The sequence below is a fragment of the Symphalangus syndactylus genome, chromosome 11 (assembly GCF_028878055.3).
Source record: "Symphalangus syndactylus isolate Jambi chromosome 11, NHGRI_mSymSyn1-v2.1_pri, whole genome shotgun sequence".
Classification (NCBI taxonomy): domain Eukaryota; kingdom Metazoa; phylum Chordata; class Mammalia; order Primates; family Hylobatidae; genus Symphalangus; species Symphalangus syndactylus.
Genome location: NC_072433.2, coordinates 32,598,711 through 32,621,407, shown reverse-complemented (window position 1 = coordinate 32,621,407; position 22,697 = coordinate 32,598,711).

The window sequence follows — 22,697 nt, the reverse complement described above, 5'->3', positions numbered from 1 at the left end:
GAGTACAGTTAAAAAGCCTCTAGTGTGCTCTAATGTATTGCACACTGCTAATTTTTCACAGAAATTTAAAATAAGAATTATCCTTAGGAACCTGGGCAACCCAAAGAAAGACCATGGTGGTATTAGTTTTAAGTTATTTTGTATTTCAAAGGCATATAGTGGTATTTGGGTCCCCAAGTATCCTTTAAATATACACTACAACATGTATTTTTGGAAAATGGTTCCAGAGGAGACACAAAGGGTTTAGAATGGCAAATGCACTCTCCGGGCAGGGGGCCACAACATTATGCCCAGCGCAAAATATCTGTGTGCCCTCCCTCCAGCTTCTGCCAGTGTTGCTAAGTCAAAGGCCCTTCACGTAATTTCGACACTTGAGGAATTACATTCGCACCTGGAGACCCACTAATAAGCAGGATAAAACACCAGAAAATGTATTTCCAAAGTCGACTCTGCAACACTCCATCAGATTATGTTATAATAATCTCCTGCTATCAAAACTGCTGCAATGGGAAAACACTTTCAGGGGGAAAATTTGGATGGCCTAGAGTGGCTTTCATGTGTGTGTGTGTGTGTGTGTATGTGTGTATGAAAATATATGGATACATATATACAGATTCACGTATATGAAGACTAGACAAATTAAGAAAAACAATTAAGAGAAGAAAAATAAAACACACAGATATTGTGCCTGAAATTATAACTGGAAACTGTAATGTAAAAACAGTTCATTTTTTTCCAATAAGCTTATAGAAAGCACAGAGTCATTTTACCTGAGAAAAAAATGACCCTTACAACATTAACCTATACGTCAGTCTGTGGAGCCAAGTAGAGGTTTCATTAATGCAAAGGAAAGGGCTGGAGGAGACAAGCAGAAATAGGCCATAGATTTGTACTCTTCTTCAATTTGCTTTTACATAGTTTGTTGTAATCTAAGAAACTGTTCCTCCTCCCAGAAGAAAATTTCTATATTCAACTTTGTTTAGTTTTTTTTTCTTTTTGTAATAATATCTTACTTGGGATTTCAATTAACCAATAGATTTCTGCCTCTTACACTAAATACTACATAAGCATGGCCTTTGACATTTTTGTAATTGAAGACTGTTAGCAGAACAATTAGCATTTAAAGCTAGAATGACCTTAGCTCTGTGCATCACTGTGATTAGTTTGGACTCTAATATCAGGTATATCACCAAGCTGCCTTAGATACCAAGATAAAAACCTTCTAGCTCTAGCCCAAAGGACATTGGGTAATAGTGTGATACTTGGGCAGTGAAACATAAAGGACAAACTAGTGTGATTATGTTTGATTTGTGTTGACTGAGAAACTGGGAAAAGTCCCTCAGACCTGAGAGTACCAGCAAATGAGGATAGAAATGGCCTGTCGGGTTTGTCTCCTTTGTAACTGCTATGTTATTTAAAAACCTAATTTCAGCACAGTCTTTCACCCTAGTGATATTCTCTTAAATTTTATCAGTTACAGGGCTCATTTATTAGCAATGGCAACAAAATAGAATGCAACGAAAGAAATAGTTGCTTTTGTTATTAAATAGGCTATTGTTGGCTTTAATTTAAAACATACATCATGAGGTTCCTAAGTTTTGCCAGGCCCTCTGCTTGTCGCTGGGAATACAAAGATGAAGAATATCTTCTGACTTTTGTATGTGGACCACACCGAATCAGAATACACCATAAACAGCCCATGCATTTGAACCTACCTGACATATTATCTACACACAATAGTACGTATTTCATGCTTTTGCTGGATTTCAAATCATATATTAAATCTTTTATAAAATCTCACATTTAGGAGAGTGAAACTGCTCTGTGTGATACAGTAGTGGCTACATATATTATAAATTTGTTCAAACCCACAGAATGTACTTCAGGAGTGAACCCTACTGTAAACTCGGGGCTTTGGATGATGATAAGTGCCTATGTAGCCTCATCAATTGTAACAACTGTACCACTCTTGTGGGGGTGTTGATGATGAGGGAGGCTGTACATGTTGGGGGAGGAGGGGTACATGGAGCATCTCTGTACATTTCTCTCACGCTGTGAACCTAAAACTCTAAGAAGTAAAATTTATCTTTAAAAAATTATATAAATGCTATAATCTGTACGTTTCTAGGTCTGCTTGCAATATGCTTTGAGATTTAACCATTTCAATACGTGTCTCATTCATATTAACTCCTATGTATGTGTTTACTGTTTGCCTCTTTATAAATATTTACTTTTTTCTTACTATTACTCACAATGTGGAGGTGAACACTTTGTGCATACCTTCTTGGGGACAATTCAGAGTGTCTTTAGAAGTAAAATTCTTGGATAATAACTAAGTATTCTTCAGCTTTACTAGAAATGACTCAGTTGTTCTAAAAATTGGTTATAAAATTTTTCACTCCCACCGGTAGTGTATAAGCACTTTATTTGCCCAAACATAATTATTAAGATTCTTAAATTTCGCCAGTATCAGGGTGTGAATGATGTCTCTGCTTTAATTTATATTTACCTGAATACAATGGGACGTCTTTTCATATATTAATTGGCCATCCTTGTTTCTATTTCTCTGACTTGCCTGTCAACACCTTTGCCCATTTTTCCTACTGGGTTTGTCTTTTTATTGTTGTTATTTGTAGGGTTTCTATTTACATATTTTAAAATTCTGGATATCAGTTTTTTTCTTGGATTTTTTTGTGTTGTAAATATTTTCTCCCAGTCTATAGTTTTGTAAGTTTTCCACTTGTGAATTACTGTGTTAGTCACAATGTTTTTAATATTTTAAATTGTCTTAATATTTTCCTCACTTAATATTTTCTCACGACTTCTCTACTTGTTCCTCATTTTTTTCAAAAGTGATAAAGTTTTGCTTTTGCACTTGCTTTTTAATTTAACTAGCAGTGTTTTTGTTTGTGGTGTGAGGTAGAGCTCTGGGTTCCTTTCTGTTTGTCATATAAGTGCCTACACATGTATGGGTGTCTTTCGAATGGCCAGTTCCCTTCCACTAATATCTTTTTCTAACCCTACTCTAAATACCAAACTCTGTTGCTTTAATGATACTTGATATTGGATATGGTGAGTCTCTCATCTAATTCTTCTTCAGGATTATTCCGACTCCTCTTGCACTGTGCAATTATCTGTAATTGTCTTACATATATTCTATTAAATTTATTCATACTTAATTGTTGTGTTCCCCACACCATGGAATACTATGCAGCCATAAAAAAGGATGTGTTCATGTCCTTTGTAGGGACATGGATGAAGCTGGGAACCATCATTCTCAGCAAACTATCACAAGGACAGAAAACCAAACACCACATATTCTCACTCATAGGTGGGAATTGAACAATGAGAACACTTGAACACAGGGTAGGGAACACCGCACACGGGACCTGTCGTGGGGTGGGGGGAGCGGGGAGGGACAGCATTAGGAAATATACCTAATGTAAATGACAAGTTAATGGGTGCAGCACACCAACATGGCACATGTATACATATGTAACAAACCTGCACGTTGTGCACATGTACCCTAGAACTTAAAGTATAATAAAAATAAAAAAAGAAAATAGCATTGCCCTTCTAGTGCATTAAAGATTGTTCTCTTATCTAACTGATTTATAGAAATGTTGGTTTTTAAGTTGATTTTGTATTTAGCAATTTGCTTAACTTTCTTAGAACTAAAAACTTATTTGTACAGCATGTTGGATTTTCTCATTAGAAAATCATGCTATTTGCTAATGAAATTGTCTTTCTTTCTTTGTAATTATTCCTTCTCCCTCTCCTTTCCTTCTACCTTCTGGTTTTCCTCCTCCTCTTCATTCTTATTATTCTCTTATCTCAGTGTCTAGACTACCTGACATAATGTTAAACAAAATTTGTGAGAGGGAATTCTTAATGTGTTCCTGAAATAATGGAAACGCTGCTAAAATTTTAGTATTCAGTATCTAGCTTTCTCTAGGTTACTGTATACCCCTTATTAGGTGACACAAGCTTGTTTGTATTTTTAGTTTGTTAAGTATTTTAATATGAATGAAGTTTGAATTTGAATTCTTGCACAGATATGGAATTGATCCTAACTTTTTTTCTCTCTCTCTTTAATCTGTCCATGTGCTCTGTGTAGCCTGGCTTTGCTGTCAAAGTCATAGAATGCACTTTGATTTATTTGTTGTTTGTTAACATTTTCTGAAGTAATATGTGTATGATAAAAATGAATTGATATTTGAAATTAGGTAAAACTTACCTAGAAAACGTTTCCTTCTGGTTACATTTTAGGGGAAAATTTTTATTGCGGTTTTAAATCCTTTAATGGAAATCCATTTCTTCAATCTTTTGTCTCTAGTCAAATTTGGTAGTTAATATTTTTCCAGAGAATAATATGTACATTCAAGCTTTCAAAATTATTGTTCAGTTGTTCATAGAATATGCTTAGTAGTTTTTTTTTTTGTTGTTGTTTTTGTTTTTTTGTTTGAGACAGAGTCTCACCATCGCCAGGCTGGAGTGCAGTGACGCGATCTCGGCTCACTACAACCTCCTGGGTTCGGGCGATTCTCATGCTTCAGCCGCCCGAATAGCTGGGATTACAGGCACATGCCACCACATCCAGCTAATTTTTGTATTTTTAGTAGAGATGGTATTTCACCATGTTGGCCAGGATGGCATCGATCTCCTGACCTCGTGATCTGCCTGCCTTGGCCTCCCAAAGTACTGGGATTACAGGTGTGAGCCACCACGCCAGGCCTGCTTAGTAGTTTTTAAATGTCAGTGTTTATGCAATGATAACCTTTAAATTTTAAATTATATTTGTTTCAATAATTTTTATCAGTCTTTTTACATTTGCATATTATGTAAGTATAATGTTTAAAGTTTCCGTTTTGGTAATAATTTCATTTTTTTTTATTTCATTAATTTACGCTCTTAGAGTTTTCTTTCTTTTACTTTATTTAACAAACAGTCTAAACTAAAACTAAAGTTTTAGTTTGAACATCCAAATTCATTTTGTGTGTTTTTTAAAATTTTAATACACCCATTTGTATGTGCAAATTTATATGCAAGTACAGCCTTAGCTGTGTTTCACACATTTTGTTATATGCCATGTACTGTTTCTCTTTTTAAATTTCAAATATTTCCTATGTAATTTCTTTAACCCATGAATCATCCAAGAATTAATTTTGAAAGTTTCAAACTCAGCATTTGTGTGAATTTAATTATCTTTTTATGTTGAATTCTAATCGAATTTCAAATTAGCAAAATATATATTGTTTTAATTTTTTATATTTTGTGATCATATTTTAAATGCTTCATATATTGAAAAAGATCTCTACATTCCTCCATATATATCTACAATTGTCCATTTTATAATAGATTTTCTATATGTTTCTTATACTTTGCAGCATTTGCTATCAATTTATGATAAAACAGTATAAAAATATCACACCTTTTTGGTTTTTTTCTCTATAATTCTACCAAGTTTTGCCATGATGTAATGTACATCTATATTGGAGACAGCTGTGTCTTCTAGGTTTATTTTATTAATGTATGCTGCCTATTTTATTCTTGTTAAAGTTTTTTCTTACGTTTTATTTTGTATTTTATTAATATGTCTATGGTAACTTTTTTGGTTATATTAGCAAACTAAATCTTTTCTTTCCATTTACATTCAAGTATTTTATATGGTTTTGTCATTTTGTTTTATCTTTTTTATAATAATCACAGGATGATGTATTTTGTCTTTTGGTGGATTTTTAATAATTGTGTATTTTGTGCTTGATATACACTATTGAAATTTCTCTACTATCTTACTGTCTTCTGTTAGATCTGTATTGTATTCCATGATCTCTCTTTCTCTTTTTCTTTCTGTGCTATTGCTGCTGATTTGAAAACTATAAATTTTTCGGGGGAGCAGTACATTATTATTAACACTATTATTGTTATACTTAAATATATGTATTTTAAAAATATTAAAGGGTCAATAAACAATCCTTGTTTTTCTCCTCCTTTTTTGGGTCTGAAAACACTTGAAATATAAATGCTGGAGTGAAAATATGTAGATATAGATAGTGACTGTATCACTGATAAAGCCATATGAGCAATGTAACTTAGCTGTATGGCCATACGGGTTGCAAATACCTCATCTTTCAATTAGACATACTTCTGCTCAGTCATTAGCATAGAGGGTCAACCTCAGGACTCCCTCCATAAGGTCCATGAGAACAGGACAATTGTTAATTAAAGTTGTCACGTAGCCTATCAATTTCCCTGAAGCTATTGTTTTTTTTGTTTTTTTTTTTTAATCCCACACCTGCCATTTGGATTCATTTCTTCCTGTCCTTTTGTATTCTGAAAGCCTGAAGTCAGCACTCATTTTTATTCTTAATTTCTGAAATCCTTCCGCAATTATTATTTCAAATACTTTTTCTCCTGCATTGTCTCTATTCTTCCCTCTACATTTGCTATTAAATTATATATTTAACCTCCTAAACTATTATGTATCTCTTCTTTGGTTTCTTGTATTTTTGCTGTTTCTTTATTTAACTGTGCTGCATTCTAAGTTTTATACCAATTCATTTAAATCTAGTAATTTTCTTTTTTTGTTTTCCGCTACACTAGAATTCATATAACCTATTTAGTGTTTTTTATCTTACAACGATATTTGTTTTTATTTCCATGATATGTATTTTAAGATGTTTAATATTTTTTATTTTCACATTTTCTTGTTTTATTCTGCCATGTTTTATTTTATAATTTTATTCTATTTTTAAATGGAAGTATTTCATGAATCATTTTAATCGGTTACTGAGGAACTAAAAGCTAACTATGTAGGGTTTTTCTGAACTCTACTAATCTGCAGGGTTGTGGGAGTCTTATAAGAAGCTTGTATAGGTAGGCAAAAAATAAATGGGGTGAGTAAATGGTCTCATCTGATTTCTTGGGCTAAATAAATAATTTATGTGTAAAACCACTGACCTATGATGATAAGGAAATGTTGCTGAATAGAAAAGGAGATAATTTCCAAGGTGTGATATGCCATGAATTTAATTAAGAATGACATTGATTTTGGATTCTCAAATTAAAGTGTGCATACACATCTCTTTAAGGAAAATTGACAATTTCAGTGAGAAATGATTATTTCAAATTTATGATTATCTGAATCACCCTAGAATTTATCCTAACCTAAGGGAAATATCTACTAATGATCAGATCAATGATTTTCATATGAAGAAACCATGAGAACAAGAAGTAAAATACTTAGCAAGCGAAAATAAGGTTTTTTATTTACCTTCATTAAAATTTTATGAATTTTGCAAATATTAGTTAGATTTCTTTTCTTGTCCAAATTTATGTAGTGGAAACTCACAATTACAGCCAGCTATGAAGTTAATGAACATTCTGCAAAATTCAAAATTAACAATGAGCCCAACTTGGAGATAATTCAACAGAAATTCAAACGGATGAAGTCAGCATAAATGGGTGTATTTCTTGACTGGTTTGTTCTGGGGATATTTTGGAGCATTTTGTGGTTTTAACTTGTTTTATTGAAATCTATTTTTGGCTGCTACTGACAAAAGATGGGAAAATATTACTTTAGGCCTTTTCCAAAAATGTTATCAAAGTTTCCAGCCACACATAATTTAACTATATTTGGGAGTCTAGGACCATATATAGTAGGCTTCAGGGGGCATATGGGGATAATATACAAATATGCAATATACTTTAATTTTAATAATAAAATTTGTATATTGAAACATTTTTTGAAACTGCAAAAACCACAAAAGATTGTCTTTGTAGGTTTCATGAGACTGTTGTTGGTGATATTAGTGATTATTTTTAAGATTGGGAAGGGGTAACATTATAAAATTAAGCGATAATGGCAATCACATTCAGGTCTATGGAATTTTCTACTAACAGCAAACTTTATTATTATCTAGTATAGGCATTTACCTAAGGTGTATTATTCTCTTCATTATTAAAATAAACAAATTGATGTCCTGGAGGGGTTAAGTAACCTGTTCAGAGCTACATAGCTGGTAACGAAGACATAATCAGTACAGAATCTGATTTGGAGTCTATGCATGCATTAGCTTCAGTATAAAATAAGGGTATTCTGTACTATCTCTATTTTATACTAAGGCAGATCAGGGAAAATCTTCCAGTGTATAGCTTTTTAATAGAAAAAAATGCCTTGCTTTGGAATAAAAATTGATGTAGAATGAATAAAATGGACATCATCAAAGATTTTGCATACATCTTAGAAAGTATAATTGATGAAAATAAAAGAAAGACAATGAATTCCTGGACTTCAGTGACTTCCTGGACATTTTCAATATTAAATCTTTCCACTCATTTCCTCCACACATAGAGTACTGTCTGAAATTTAAAAGAACACATATTGAGATAATTTAAATAGAAAGGTTTTTTTTTTAATGGAAGTTCTTGGAGAAACTATGAGTTGAATCCTTTTTATAACTAGATAGAAAGGCAGTGAAGCTTAACAAATGTAAATGATTTCTAAACTGTACATTTGGTAGGAGAGCAGCTTCAGGGGAGAGAGCAAGGCAGCAAATAGAAATGGACATCCCTTTTCCCTGGAAGCTTCATCCTCAAAGCTGGATGTCTTTCTGAATGAGCAGCCCAACATCAATGGCTAGCAAGTTAGAGATTCCTGTAGCTGCCCTCTAGCTTCTTGTTGCAAGGTCAGGTCATATGACCAGCAGGGCTCTCATATCTTTTGCAACACTTAGTAAATTCTGAAAGATATCAAGAAAAAGAAATTTTGTGGAAATGCAGAAATATTATAATTTCTTATGAAGAAAATTATTTGGTAGAGAGAGTAAAAAGAACATTGGAGTTAGACAATCCATAGATTTTTGCCTTTACCAGGCACTGACTGTACAGCATAGGCATTGACATGCATTTCAAAGAGAAATCTGGTATAACAAATGCTGTCAGTACTTCACTTATTTCCTTGGCCAATAGCATCTTCCTGTGATCACCTACTATTTTCTGCCTGAGGACCTTCACTAGGAGCATCCTAGAATGCTAAGGATTTAATGGCTTGGGAGCACTTTCCAACAATGACAAATGAAAGTTGGTTCATAACCACCAAACTTCCTGCTTCTAGGTATTATGTAAGACTCCCAGGTTCTCAGCAGGAGTTTACGGGGTCTCACAGAATAAGAACCACTTGTCTATAACAAATCTGTTTATTAACATACCTTATTTGGGTTTTCGTTCTTTCTCTATCTCATGTTCCTGACCACATGTGATACTTTCTGGAATCAACATCTGCATACCCTACTTAAACAGGAATCCTTTTCTCAGGCTTTGTTTCAGGTCAAGAACAAGCTAAGACACTTAGTTATTTCATTTCCAAAAATTTTCCTTGTGAGAGAGGTCCTAGTTTTAGCTCCAACATGTAAAAGGTTTGAAATTTGTTACTCCCAACCTTATACTAAGAGAAAAAAAGCTGAGCAAACTGTTTTATAACTGCTTTTCTTGGGTGTGTTGGAGAACAGAAGTCACATGGCAAACTGTTACCCTAATGCCTGGAGAGACAGGGACATTCATTGGATCTGGTTAACTGGAGCAGAAGATTCTGGAGCCATAACTGGTAAGAACATTAAAGTGTCAATTATGAAGAATGGCTGGAAACTGAATAAGGACTATCAGGAAATTGAGAAGCTCCTAGGAGCTGAGGTTTTAGGAAGGCCCCCACATATTGGTGAATCTTACCACCAGGGACCTCAATAGGCTGTGGCATTGAAGAACCAAGAAAGAGCCCATCATGGAAGGATGGAGAAGAGTAATCTAAATCAAATATGGCCAACTGTTCTCCATGACCATAACCTATGCTCTATGGGAAAGATTTCACCACAGTCATTCTATCTGGGAGAAAGGCATTTCTCTCCAACTCAGGTTAGGGGCAGAAACTACGAAACACTGTAAAGGTTACAGCCAGGGATACAAGCTCTCTAAAAGACACATAGAATGTTTCACCACCTCCATGCCTTACCACCACACCAATGAGGTTCTGGTGCCTTAGAATTGAAGGAGTTTTAAGACACAGACTCTCCCTGAAGATGAATAATTTGGGAAGCCAAAATTTAAGAATAGAGACAAAAACAAAGCTGTCAAAAGAAATTTAAGATGCTGGCACCTACAGTTACAACTGTATCAATCATCAATTTAAATGTAAATGTTCTAAATGCATGTTTTACAAAACAGAGATTATCAGACTGGATAAAAATTTACACATAAATAAATAAGACCCAACTGTACAAGAAAAAAAGTGAAATCCAACTTTAATATAAAGACTTACATAGGTTAGAAACAAAAAGAATGGAGAAAAAATACCATGCTAACATAAATCAAAAGAAAGCTCAAATAGCTGTTTTAATTTCAGACAAAGCAGGCTTTGGAACAAAGAAGATTATAAGGAATAAAGAGGGGCATACATAATGATAAAGGGATCAGTTCTCAGAGAGGATGAAATAATCCTAAATGTGTATGCACCTAACAATGCAAAGTAAAGATCACAGAAAGATAGCTGGAAAATCTACGAATATTTGAAGATTAAACAACATATTTCTGTGTAACACATGGGGCCAAGAAGGTGTCTCAAGTTACTTTAAAAGACATTTTGAATTTAATAAAAATTAAAATACAACTTAACAAAATTTGTGCAAGGCAATGAAAAGTGTTTAGAGGAAAGTATATAGCATAAATGCATATACAGTTGTAGGAAAAAAAGAGAGAAAGAACCAAAATTCAATAAATTAAGCTTCAACTTTAGGAAACTAGAAAAATAAGAGAAGTTTAAGCCTTAAGCAAGCAAAAGGAAGGATTTTTTTAAAAAGTTAAATCAGAAATTAATGAAATAGAGAATAGAAAATAGAGAAAAAAGAGTGAATTCAAAAGATTATTATTTGTAAAGATTAACAAAATTGACAAGCCTTTAGTTAAATTGACAGAAAAAAAATGAGAAACAATGCTCAAATTGCTAGGATGAGAAATTAGGTGATGTTACTATTGTTCTTGCACAAATGAAAAGGATTATAAAGGAATATGCTACTAAATTAGACACCTAACTTAAATTTGACAAATCTCTGTGAAGACACATACTACCAAAACTGACTCAAGAAGAAATAGACAATCTCCTCTGCAAAAGAATTCCAAGTAATTCATGTCAGTACCTCCAACAAGAAGGTGAAGCATGACTGTCTACTCTTTCAGTGTGCGTTGCTCATCATGACTTTCTTTCAAAGAGTACAATATCAAAGGTTGGGAATAGAGATGACGTTACATTCAGAAAACCTTGCAAATGATATCTAAATCAGACGATCAAGGTCAAAATCAACAGTGAGTAGTCATATTGACTGTATGTGCATTCAGTAAGATGTGGTGAAAATATAACTTCTGTGGTGTTCCTCCCCAAATCTCATACTCCAGTGTAATCATGAGAAAAGCATCAGGAAATTCTCAGTGGAGCAGGCTTCTACAAAATACCTAAGCAGTATTACTCAAAACTGCCAAGGTCGTGAAAAACAAGGAAAGTTTGAAAAACGTAGCACTCAAACAAGCCTGTGATGATATGGCAACTAAATGCACTATACTATTTTAAGGCATTATTAATAGGATAAACTGGCTGTGGAGTATATTGAGCTCTCTGCTCTGTTTTCACAATGTCACCATAAATCCAAACTGGCTTAAAATTTAAAAATGTATTTCCAGAATATTCTAATAATCCTACATTTGCAGACACGTTCACATATTATCTGTTTAATTCTTATAAGTCTCAAATGCTGTCCTCAAATTAAGTCCCTTAATTTCTTCACTGCTCCTTCACTCCTACTCTCCTTTTCTCCTTCATTTAGGACTAGAATTCACATTTCCAGAACAGTCTCTGGCCAATTAGAGTTTGACATTGGAGAAATCACATAGTATCTATTTTTTACTTGAAAAAAAAATTTGCTTTAGTTGACATGAAAATTTCTACACATTGTTGTTAGGAATGCCATTTAATATGACTATATAGAGCTAGCTATAAACAGAGAACTAGATAATCCAGGCCAGATTAGTTGATTTCTTTAGTCTCAAACATTTCTCTCTAATAAAGTTGATTTTTGTACTTTTTCAGTGAGAATGAATTATTTACTTTTAAATGGGCTTCAGATACTAGCTCTTTCAATAAGATGTAAGATAAAGTAATTCTGCACGTAGAGGAAAAGGACTAAATGATAATTCATATCAATTAAATACCTCAGATTTGTCAAGGGACATCTGAGGGCAGTAGTCATTATTATTTAATCTGTAATCACACTGTGCTTTGTGCTTTTCTGGGGGAGATGTACCAGAGTTTATTCAAAGTAGACATAGGCTCATTTGAGCCACTTGGGCGGATGGTAGCGCCATTCCTCTGTGAAGGCTTGGTGGGAAAAGGACCTTGTAGAGGCATGTAAGGCTGTTGTAAAAGTGGTCGTTGATTCCCCATGAGCATTCTGTCTCTCTGCTTCTCTCTTCTGATTAAAATGTGCTCTTTCCTCAAAGGAATCCGTCATAGAAACTATCTGTGCACATAAATTATCTGTGAACAGTTGTTCACCCTAGTGCAATGTATAACTACTGCATGAGAAATGGCTTTAGTAGCCCAAATGTAAGAAAGAATGTAACCAAGGAAAGGAAAGCAAAGTTTAGCTGCTCAATCATTGAGAATTCTATCTTATGCAGTCTCACGTTTCCTGGCAGAAAACTGAAGCCAGAATCCATGTGGGTTATTTCACAATGCTATTGGGGATGTCCGTTGTAAAGAAGGATTTGAAACTTCCTAGGAAAACAATAGATGCAACACAAAGGGGCCATGCTATTTTTGTTAACCCAGTCATCAGTAACTGAATAAATAAGCTGGAAATATTAAAATACAAACTATTTATGAATAAGATGTAAGTTACTTATGCAGATTGTTTTTATTGATGAGTAATAAAGTCAACTGTAACTTAGCATTATTTTCTAATATAAGCTATATTTGTAAATGTATTATAATGTTAGTAAATTTCAGGCAATGTATTCAGGTTACATAATTAGTTCTGGAGTTGGTTAAGTCATTTAAAGCTAAATGTAATATCACTGAATAGCACAAGAAAAAAAACAACCATCAGGCACAATAAAATTCTTAAGATTTTACCATCCTAAGGAAAATTCCTTTTAAAAGGGATCACAGAAAATTTAACTTTTTAGTTTTTCCGATTAAACAACATTATGCATATGCACTTGTTGTTTATGAAGCACATGTACTATTACTGAAATTGCTGCTTGAATTTAGGAAACTGATGAAAATTAAGCTCATAAAAATTTAATGCCATGGAACCCAAGTATGGAATATACAGTTAGGGGGTAGCTTTTCAGAGAAACCACATTAAGGCTTGAAAAAAGAAATTACATTAGATTTTACTCACTAATTTTGAATATGAACAGTTTCCTTTGAGCAAACATGCTTTTCCACGTTCAGAGCTGCAGTGAAATAATTCTGTTCTTAAAATATTGGGACAGGCTTAAGGTCACCAGGAGGGATGAGGTGAAAGATCTTGAGAGAATTGAGAGAACTAAGCAGTTTCCTCCACGGCAGTGCCATTGTGTAACCTCATTTGAATGTTCAATGTAGAGTCATGCAGAACCTGTAGAAAACTGACAGGATTTGGGGAATAGAATCTTTTGTGATGAAGTCGGCCTGGACAGTTTACTTTTGTAAAAGTGCTTTTATTTTTTTCCACACAAAATGTAAAATGCATGAGAAACAAAATTTTGCTATGCTTACTATTTTTCTAGTAAAATATGAATGGATAAATTGGTAACTCTACAACCAAGAGGGCACAGAGAGTTATGCAAAACATTATTTAGGTAATTATTAAGTACTGTTATATGGCTGTTCCATTCTATTGTATATTGGTTTGAAATGTTAAAATTACCAGATAAATGGTAAAATGACAATAATAATTTAAGAAATACCATGAGATTTTGGAGAACAAGATATTGTGCTAAGAAAAGAAGAAAAAAAGAAACATCCTGTAAAGACAAAATATTACCTTTGTCACGTACAAAGACAATTTTAATAATTAGAACAGTTTAAATGCATTCCTTTCCTGTGAAAGTGAAAGAGACATAACTTACTCAGTTTATACTATGGGCATGACACTAAGCTAAACAGATAATACACATGAGTTCATAAAATACTCACAAGAGCACTTATATAAAAATATTAATATTCCCATTTCTAAGGTTAGGGAAGTATTTGAAAAGGTTCTTTCATGTCCCAAAAGTTGCACCCAAAGTAAATGGAAGAAATAGCATTTTAAATATTTTTTTTTCCAATGCAGTCTCTTTGAACAGGTATATTCAACTTTACTAGGTCAATCAAGACAATGTGCAGTCATGGACTAAGAAAAAAACTAATTCTTCCTCTGGACAGAAAGTAAGATTTGTTGACATTCCAAGTTCCCTTAATATCAATTCTATTTGATTCTATGGCCACGGCATTTAATAAATGGATTTTAATACAAAATAGAACCTACTCTAGTGCTATTTCAAATTGTTTCCTTTCCAAAATGTGCTCTCCAGATACTCTGAACTTTCAGAGAGCTGGTCAACCTCTTAGATTTATATTCACAAGATGTAGCCCAATACCAAGCACACAGTAGATGCCCAAGACATACATTTCAGAAAGTCTCAATTAAAAAAAAAAAAAAGTATAAAATAGCACTGGCTTGAAAAGGCAACTCAGAACATCTTGCTGTTTTCTTTCTCTGTTTATGCTTCTCTTCCTCATTTTGTTCACCCAAATTATTCTCATTTACAGTTCAGAACTTTTTCTGGTTATCCCTTATTTGGTAAAGAATTCCCTGAGCGATCCTAGCTTTCTGTACTACTTTTATGTAACTTGCACGCGGTACAATTATCCCATGTGCCACACTGTATTTTAGATGTGAGGAGGATTACCCTGATGTTGAGAGCCTGGGCTCTGATGTCAGACATGCTTGCATTTGGATCCAGGCCATTGTTTCTTAGCTCAGTGACCTTGGGTAAATTGCTTTACTACTTTGAGCCTTGATCTCCTCATCCTTCATTATTTTCTTATATGGTTACTTCAATGACTAAACAATCTAGAATCTGCTGATAAGCAACTGGAAGTATTGGGAGCATCAGTAGCAGTAAGTTTAGTATCTTAACCCCAAGCCAAATCTGAATTAGGAACCTATGATACAGGCTGTCCAACAGACTGTTCTATCAAGATCGACATGTTCTACAACTGCCTTGCTCAGTTCAGTAAACACTAGCTAGTCGTGGCTAATGTACACTTTTAAATGTGACTGAGAAGACTGAGGAAGTGAATGTTTAATTTTATTTAATTGATGTATCTTCAAATAGCTCACATGGCTGCTGGCTTTGCTGGATAGCACATCTTTACAGTACAGGAAATATATATATGCTATTATATTATATTTAGAGTATAGGAAATATATACTTACATTAATTAATATAATAATGTAATATAATATATTTATATAACAATATATATTTCCTGTACTCTAAAGGTGTGCTATCCATGCAATATATACAATGTATTTTATTTCTGGTGCCCAGTACCATATTAATTGGTAGCAAAATGATCCTCTAGAATCTTCTGTGGACTGTGAAGAGAAAGAATGTGTGTGATGATAAAAACGTGTCATTGTTTACAACAAAACAGATTTCCATTATTTTTGTAAGAAGTCTCCTTAGTGGCCACAATATTCACTGAGTTTAAACTGCAATGAACATTAGCATCTTTCCTCACTGCATGTTTGCTGTAAGTATCCTTCTTTAAAAAACCTTTGCTGGCACACAAGCACATTTTATAAACTACACTGGCATACCATTATAATCTTAGAAAGTGGAAGACCCAGTATGGTTAGATTCCCAAGAGGAAAGAGTATGAAATACTTGTAATTTAGCTGTACTTGAATTAGAATTCAACTCAGGCACCATTTAGCTGAGTGGTCTTGGACAAATTACTTACTTAATGTGTCTGAATCTCAGTTTGTTCACCCATAACATAGACACCAATGCATTACCTACTATAAAGTATACTAGTGAGCATTAAATTATCTACATCCTCTAGTTGGAAGAACACAGCACAGGAGACAACTCATAGATGATGTCTTTCCGCTGAGTTTCATTATTTCCATCATACCACCCTCACTTAATAAAGGAATAAAATATTTATGTTTTACCATTCTTGTCTCTAATTGGCATCACCATTCCAATTCTCCCCATAACCAAGTGGTTTCCTCTCTCTCTTCATAGACACTTATTATATCTTCCTTGATGCAATACCCAATACGAAATTTCATGTTCTCCTCTGCTGTGTCCCTTGACTTTGGACTTTCATGTTTATTCTTTCCCCCCAAAATGATTCTCACAGGTAAGAAGTTTTTGCTATTTAAGTGAACTTCTCTGATTACCTTTTCCCCACTGCCAATTCTCTTTCCTTTGATATGTCTTTGTTTCTTTTCTGAGACGTGTTAACTCCTCCATATGGACAGAGAGAGGCAGAGAAGTAAGAGGACATACATCATTTTAGTTAAAATGGTGTATGTAATCTGTAAAATGCCAATTACGCTTCTCAACGACTGAACTCCCATTCAGAGCACAGGGAGCTGCGGCTTAGAGAAGTGGTGAAGTCATGCTGCCAAGGTACCACCGTCAGTGAGAAGCAAAGCTGGGATTTGAACCTCATCTGCTACTCCAGAGCCCATGGCGTTTTCCACTTAGATACGCTGCCTTTTGCCCTAAATCTCTCTGTAGCGGAGCCACCAGTCAAGCTCCCATTCAGAGTGATGCAGCTGCAGCAGTCAAGGGAAAGGAAAGGAAGAAAAGCCAAGCAGCTCAGCATGAAGAACGATAATAACCTGACTTAGATTTAAATAATGATAACCCCTCAGGGACAGGTTCCTAGCCTGGAGAGTGATTATGCAAATGAACCCTGTGTGTATTTCTGAAAGTAACATTTTGAATGGAAACCAAACACATTCACTGACTTCAGTGTTGATGACTATTTTAAGGTGGCTTCGCAAAAAAAGCATTCCATCGTGCCTGCTTTTCTGCCCTGTTTCAAAAACATACAGCCAAGGGGAAAGGGCAAGTGAGCTAGCATTTAATGAGTCCTCTAATGTGCCAAACACTGCCTTAGGCACTTTACAGATCCTATTTTATTTAAGCCTAACAAACGGCCTGAGCAGTAGGTTTTGCTAGCCTCATTCTTTTTTTTAAAGAAAATCAAGACAAAGGAAAATCATAAGGGCAACTGTTGAGTGCCTAGTAGGTATCAATTTTATGGTAACAATATTTAACATTTATGACAAGGTAATATAAATCAACATCATCTTAACACCGCAACTAACTGAAAGATAGTTGAAGCAAGAAAAATTATATAATCCCTTAGAAATATAGACACAAAATTTTCTTTAAGGTATCAAACCAGATCTATTGACTATTGATTTAAACGTCCTAATATATTATTATTAAGTAGTGTTTATTCCAAAAAATATACACGATTTAATTCAGTTAGAATACTAGTGTGATTCACCATACTGACCTATTGATGGGAAATGTAATCAATAGATTTAGAAATAATATTTGATTAATTTAAAGATGTGGTTATGATTTTAGGAATAGAAAAGCATATCTTTAACCTGGTAAATCTATGGAATAAATTCTTGTCGAATGATTAAAAATATTTTCTTTAATATTTGTAACAAATAAAAGATGCCACTTCACTGCTTCTGTACAGTGCTCTACTGGAAGTCATAGGCATCAATTTAAAATAAGACAAAGGAACATAATTTAAGAACTGGAAAGAACAAATAAAACTTAACTATACATAAACACACACACACAGAAGTTTCTAAAGCCTATTTGGTTCTCTTTGCCTTGAAAATTATTTATCATTTGATGAGGCTTTTAAAAAGAAATAATTTACTATATTTATACTACTATAAAGAGGTAGTTGTAGCAATCTGGTCCTAAATTATTGATCTCTATAGTAGTATAGAGGTAGTTGTAGCAACCTGACCCTAAATTATTGACCTAGATCAGAAACATTGCTGTATTGTTGAGCTAGTTCAGAAAGATTGCTGGATACAACAACATAAAACAATCATTTGAATTGCTTATTTAGTAACAAAAATATACTTTTAAAATATATTATTTGAAGTGTCAGCAAAAGAAATAATGAATGTAGGGAATCAACCCACAAGAGACAGTTGGATATTTTTGTACAATATTGTAACTCTTTTAATAAAAGTCATAAAGAAAACAAAATATATGAAAAAATATACCATGTTTATGGATGGGAAGACTTTGTGTCATATAGGCAGTGATACTCCCCAAACTATTCTAGACACTTGATTGTAATGCCAATCAGTACTTTAAAACAGGTCTTTATGTAGAAATTAGCAGATGGTTTCAGATGACAAACAACAGTGTAAACTAAAAATAAATTTCTAAGCCCCCCCCAACCAACTGAATGGAACCCTCTTCTTTGGCCAAAGCATCCTAAAATAAACGTGAAACACTAGTTCAGGACATTATAGGAATGGATGCTCAGACATGCCTCATTAAACCTTACTCCTTTTGGAAATGAGGCACAGCTGACCGGCATTTACATTGAAAAAGAGACCTCAAGACTGATAGAACAGACTCTTTAAATCTCATAAAAAACATTAACAGTCCAGTCTCTCTGAAGCCTGCTACTTGGAGACTTCATCTGTATAATGAGAACCTTGGTCTCCACAACTCATTATCTTAACCCAGACACTCCCTTCTATTGACTCCAATCTTTCGATAAACTCTTTTAACCAGTTACCTATCAGAGATTCTTTGAATTCACATAGAATCTGGAGGCCCCTGACAACCTGCACTCTGAATTGTCCCACCTTTCTGGACTGAAACCAATGTAAATCTTACATGTATTAATTGATATGTCTCTCTAAAATATATAAAACCAATCTGTTAGCCTGACCACCTTGGGCACATGTTCTCAAGATTTCCTGGAGCTATGTCACAGACAATGGTGACACATATTTGGCTAAGAATATATCTATTCAAACATTTTAGAGTTTACCTATTTCGTTGACAATAGCCAAGACACTTTAAAAGAATAAAAGGAAACATTACTTAACAGGTATCAAGAATTTCTATAAGCTAGGGTATCAGAATATAGGGATTTTGTCACAATAGTTAAAAAAAGAAAGGATACAGACACAGATCCAGGTACATTTGTAGTTTCATTAAAAGTCTAAAATTAAGTTTGGGGATGACTTATGGGACATCTCTGTACTGAGGACCTCTGGATCTCAACTTAAATTCCTGCCAGTAGAAGCACATTTCATGGTCCTGATATAGGAGTTGAGAAGAAATTATTTAGGCAGCTAGTGAGGTTTTCCTTTTAATGAAAAGCAGCCCCCAAGTAATTTTCTTTTCTAATAAAAAGCAGCCTGTAAAATCAAGCTGCAGACATAGATGAGCAAGCTGGAAGCTTCACAGGTGAATGCCGGCAGCTGTGCCAATAGGAAAAGGCTACCTGGGGGCTAGACATGTCCAACATGGGGGCTCCATCTTCCCTTCCCCTTTCCTTGTCAACCATGGGCACAGTAAGGAACAGGCAACATGCGCCAGCCAAGTAGAGACTCCATTTGCATAATAAAAGATTAGGGTGAAGTGGCCTGCTTCCTTAGGTGCTATGTAAACGTCACACCTGGTCCAACCGATCTTTGGGCCCTATATAAATCAGATACTGCCTCCTCAAGCCTATCTATAAAACCCTGTGTGCTCTGCTATGGTCCAGAAGTCCCACTCCAGAGCCTCTCTCTTTCAGAGGAGAGAGAGCTGTTCTCCTTTCTCCTTTTTTGCTGATTAAACCTCTGCTCCTAAACCCACTTCTTCCATCTGCATCCTTTATTTCCTTGGTGTGAGATGACAAACCTTAGGTATTTACCCCAGACAGCACCACCTCTTCAGTCCCAATGACATCAAATTGACGCTGGCTTATTCCTCATCCTGTGAATAAGATTCCTCATCCTGTGAATAAGATTCCTCATTAATCCTGCCCACTTTGGTCTCTGAAAAGAGGGAGGCTCCTATTTCAGCATAGAGTCACTGTTCGGCAGGTTCTGGGTTCTTGTCCCATGACCACGAGAAATCAGGAGAGTGAGCAAGGCAGAGAAGAATTTTATTGAGCGACAGAAAAGCTCTCAACAAAGCTCTTGAAAACAGTAAATTATCCTAGACTCCTGTTAATTTTTCCAAAGAAAACAGAAATCTTTAACAACTGAAACAATTTTTTTTTTCTGAAGAGGTCTACTTTTTTCTACTTTTATTTTTAGCAGTTAAATATTTCATAAAGCCCATGAGTTGAGAAATACATACATATACAACATATCCTTGTGATGGTCTCAATTCCTTGAATATCATCCCCTTTCCGAGACCTGGATTTCTCCTCGCTAGTTTGATATGGTATAATCATAAATATTCGGAAAGTATTTGTGAAGGAAAATAGCCTGAACTGCTGTTAGCCGATTAGCCTCATATTACTTCAATCACATCCAGGCTTTAAAAGTGCATTAGAAGACAAGTTCTTCATTCTTTTACCTTTCAAACTCATAATAAATTGACATATATTCTGCTAATTTTACACTGTCTTTTTTCTAATGAAAGAAAGCCAGGCCTCCTATTTATTTTATTTGTCTTTGTTTTAATAATGTGTATACTGTCATAAAACCTCCCAATGCTAGTTGAAGCATTCTCCATGCTTTCTAAGACTAAAGCAAATGTCTATACTAGAATAGAACCCAATTTCTGTACTTGAATAGAAAAAATTTATTTTTCTAAAAGTGATGGTTACAAAAGAATTGACCTTTTGGAGAGTGATCTTATATTTAGAAGGGATAATTTTATAAGCCTCCTTTAGTTGAGACCTCCAAAGCATGTGTGTGTGTGTCACCAAAATAATATCATTAATTTCTTGAGACAGTGGAAGGATTTTGTTAGTTGCACCAGAAATGTAAGAGAGAGCACAAACATCAAACTTATAGAAAGCATCATCTTCTGTCATCCATGTAACTGTTTCCTGATACAGTCTTCTAGTATTTTGTCAACTTGCCCGTAGTTTCAGAAAAATTACTAAAAGCATGACATGCTTAGCAAGAGTGTGTTAGAAAATAAATAAAATAATATTTATAAGATGACACTTTACACCAAATTGATAGTGGGAAATACTGAGGTTAAATCTAGGAGGAACCAGGTTTTACAGGAAGTTATATTTAATTAAATCTCTATTGGTAGAGGTGAAGATTCAGTGTACATGTTTGCCATATAACATAGCCAACTTGCATAAAAATTTGAAAATTTTTAGAAAAAAACCATATAATTATATGCATTATTAATTCTACTCTTCTAAAATAATTCCGTCACCATGTTATTAAATTTCTTCCTATCTTTTTCTTCCCTCTATATAAGTCTGTTTCTCACTGTAATCATAGTACCTATATAAATGTATATCTTCTTCCCTCAGTTAATAGTGTATTGCTTTTTCATTGTCTGTGAAATAATAATCTTCCTCTTATTATTTCAGTGGGTGCATAGAATTCCATTGAGTGACCCTACTATAATTTGTTAATCTAAAAGAATGAATTTGGGAAATACTTGTCTTCAATTTTTTTTGCACCTGTTATTTTAAGTAATTCAAGCTGAATAGCTCTGTAAACTAATATCATATTCATAATTATTTCTTTCAAATGGAATTTGTGTCCACATGTGTAAAATTAGAACAGTGTGCATATTTAAGGCCAATAATGTATTTTTAGATTATAAAAAATTATCAAATATGCATGTGCTATTTTCTTATACTTATTAAAAATAACTGAATTAGTTTGACATCTCAGTTGTCTGAACCAGAATGGTTAATAGTTATGTCCTTAAATTCTAGGAATATTAGTTAGCTTGTAATCATTATTTCACCTAAAGACCTTAGTCATAAAAGTGTCAAAATGAGGACAGCATAGGACCTCAATTCTCAACGGCCAATGTGAAAATAGATATATACAGAAATAGAGAAAGAATGGAGCATGAAGTAGAATATAGAGTGCACTGTCTTTCTCTATATATATTTAAAATACATGCACATATATTATGTGCATAGAGCTATTATTAGCAGAGATTAAATAAGATTGTACTTTTGGATACCAAGATATTTACAATATGATATTTACAATGAATTAACAACATGTTTCTAATTATAGAGTTCCTAGAATTTCAATCGCGATAGCCATAACATGATAGCTAATGTAAAACTTACTTTTTTTTTGAGACGGAGTCTTGCTCTGTCTTGCTCTGTTGACCAGGCTGGAGTGCAGTGGCCTGATCTCGGCTCACTGCAAGCCCCACCTCCCAGATTCACGCCATTCTCCTGCCTCAGCCTCCCGAGTAGCTGGGACTACAGGCGCCTGCCACCATGCCCGGCTAAGAAAAACTTACTTTTTGTTAGATCCTCTGCTAAGAGCATTATACACATTATCTCAAAGAACTGTGGAGGAAAAAAACATTTTCCGCTACCCATCTTAAGTTTATTGGCTGAAGCCCTGTAAATGAGACTGACAAAAGACAGATTCACAAGA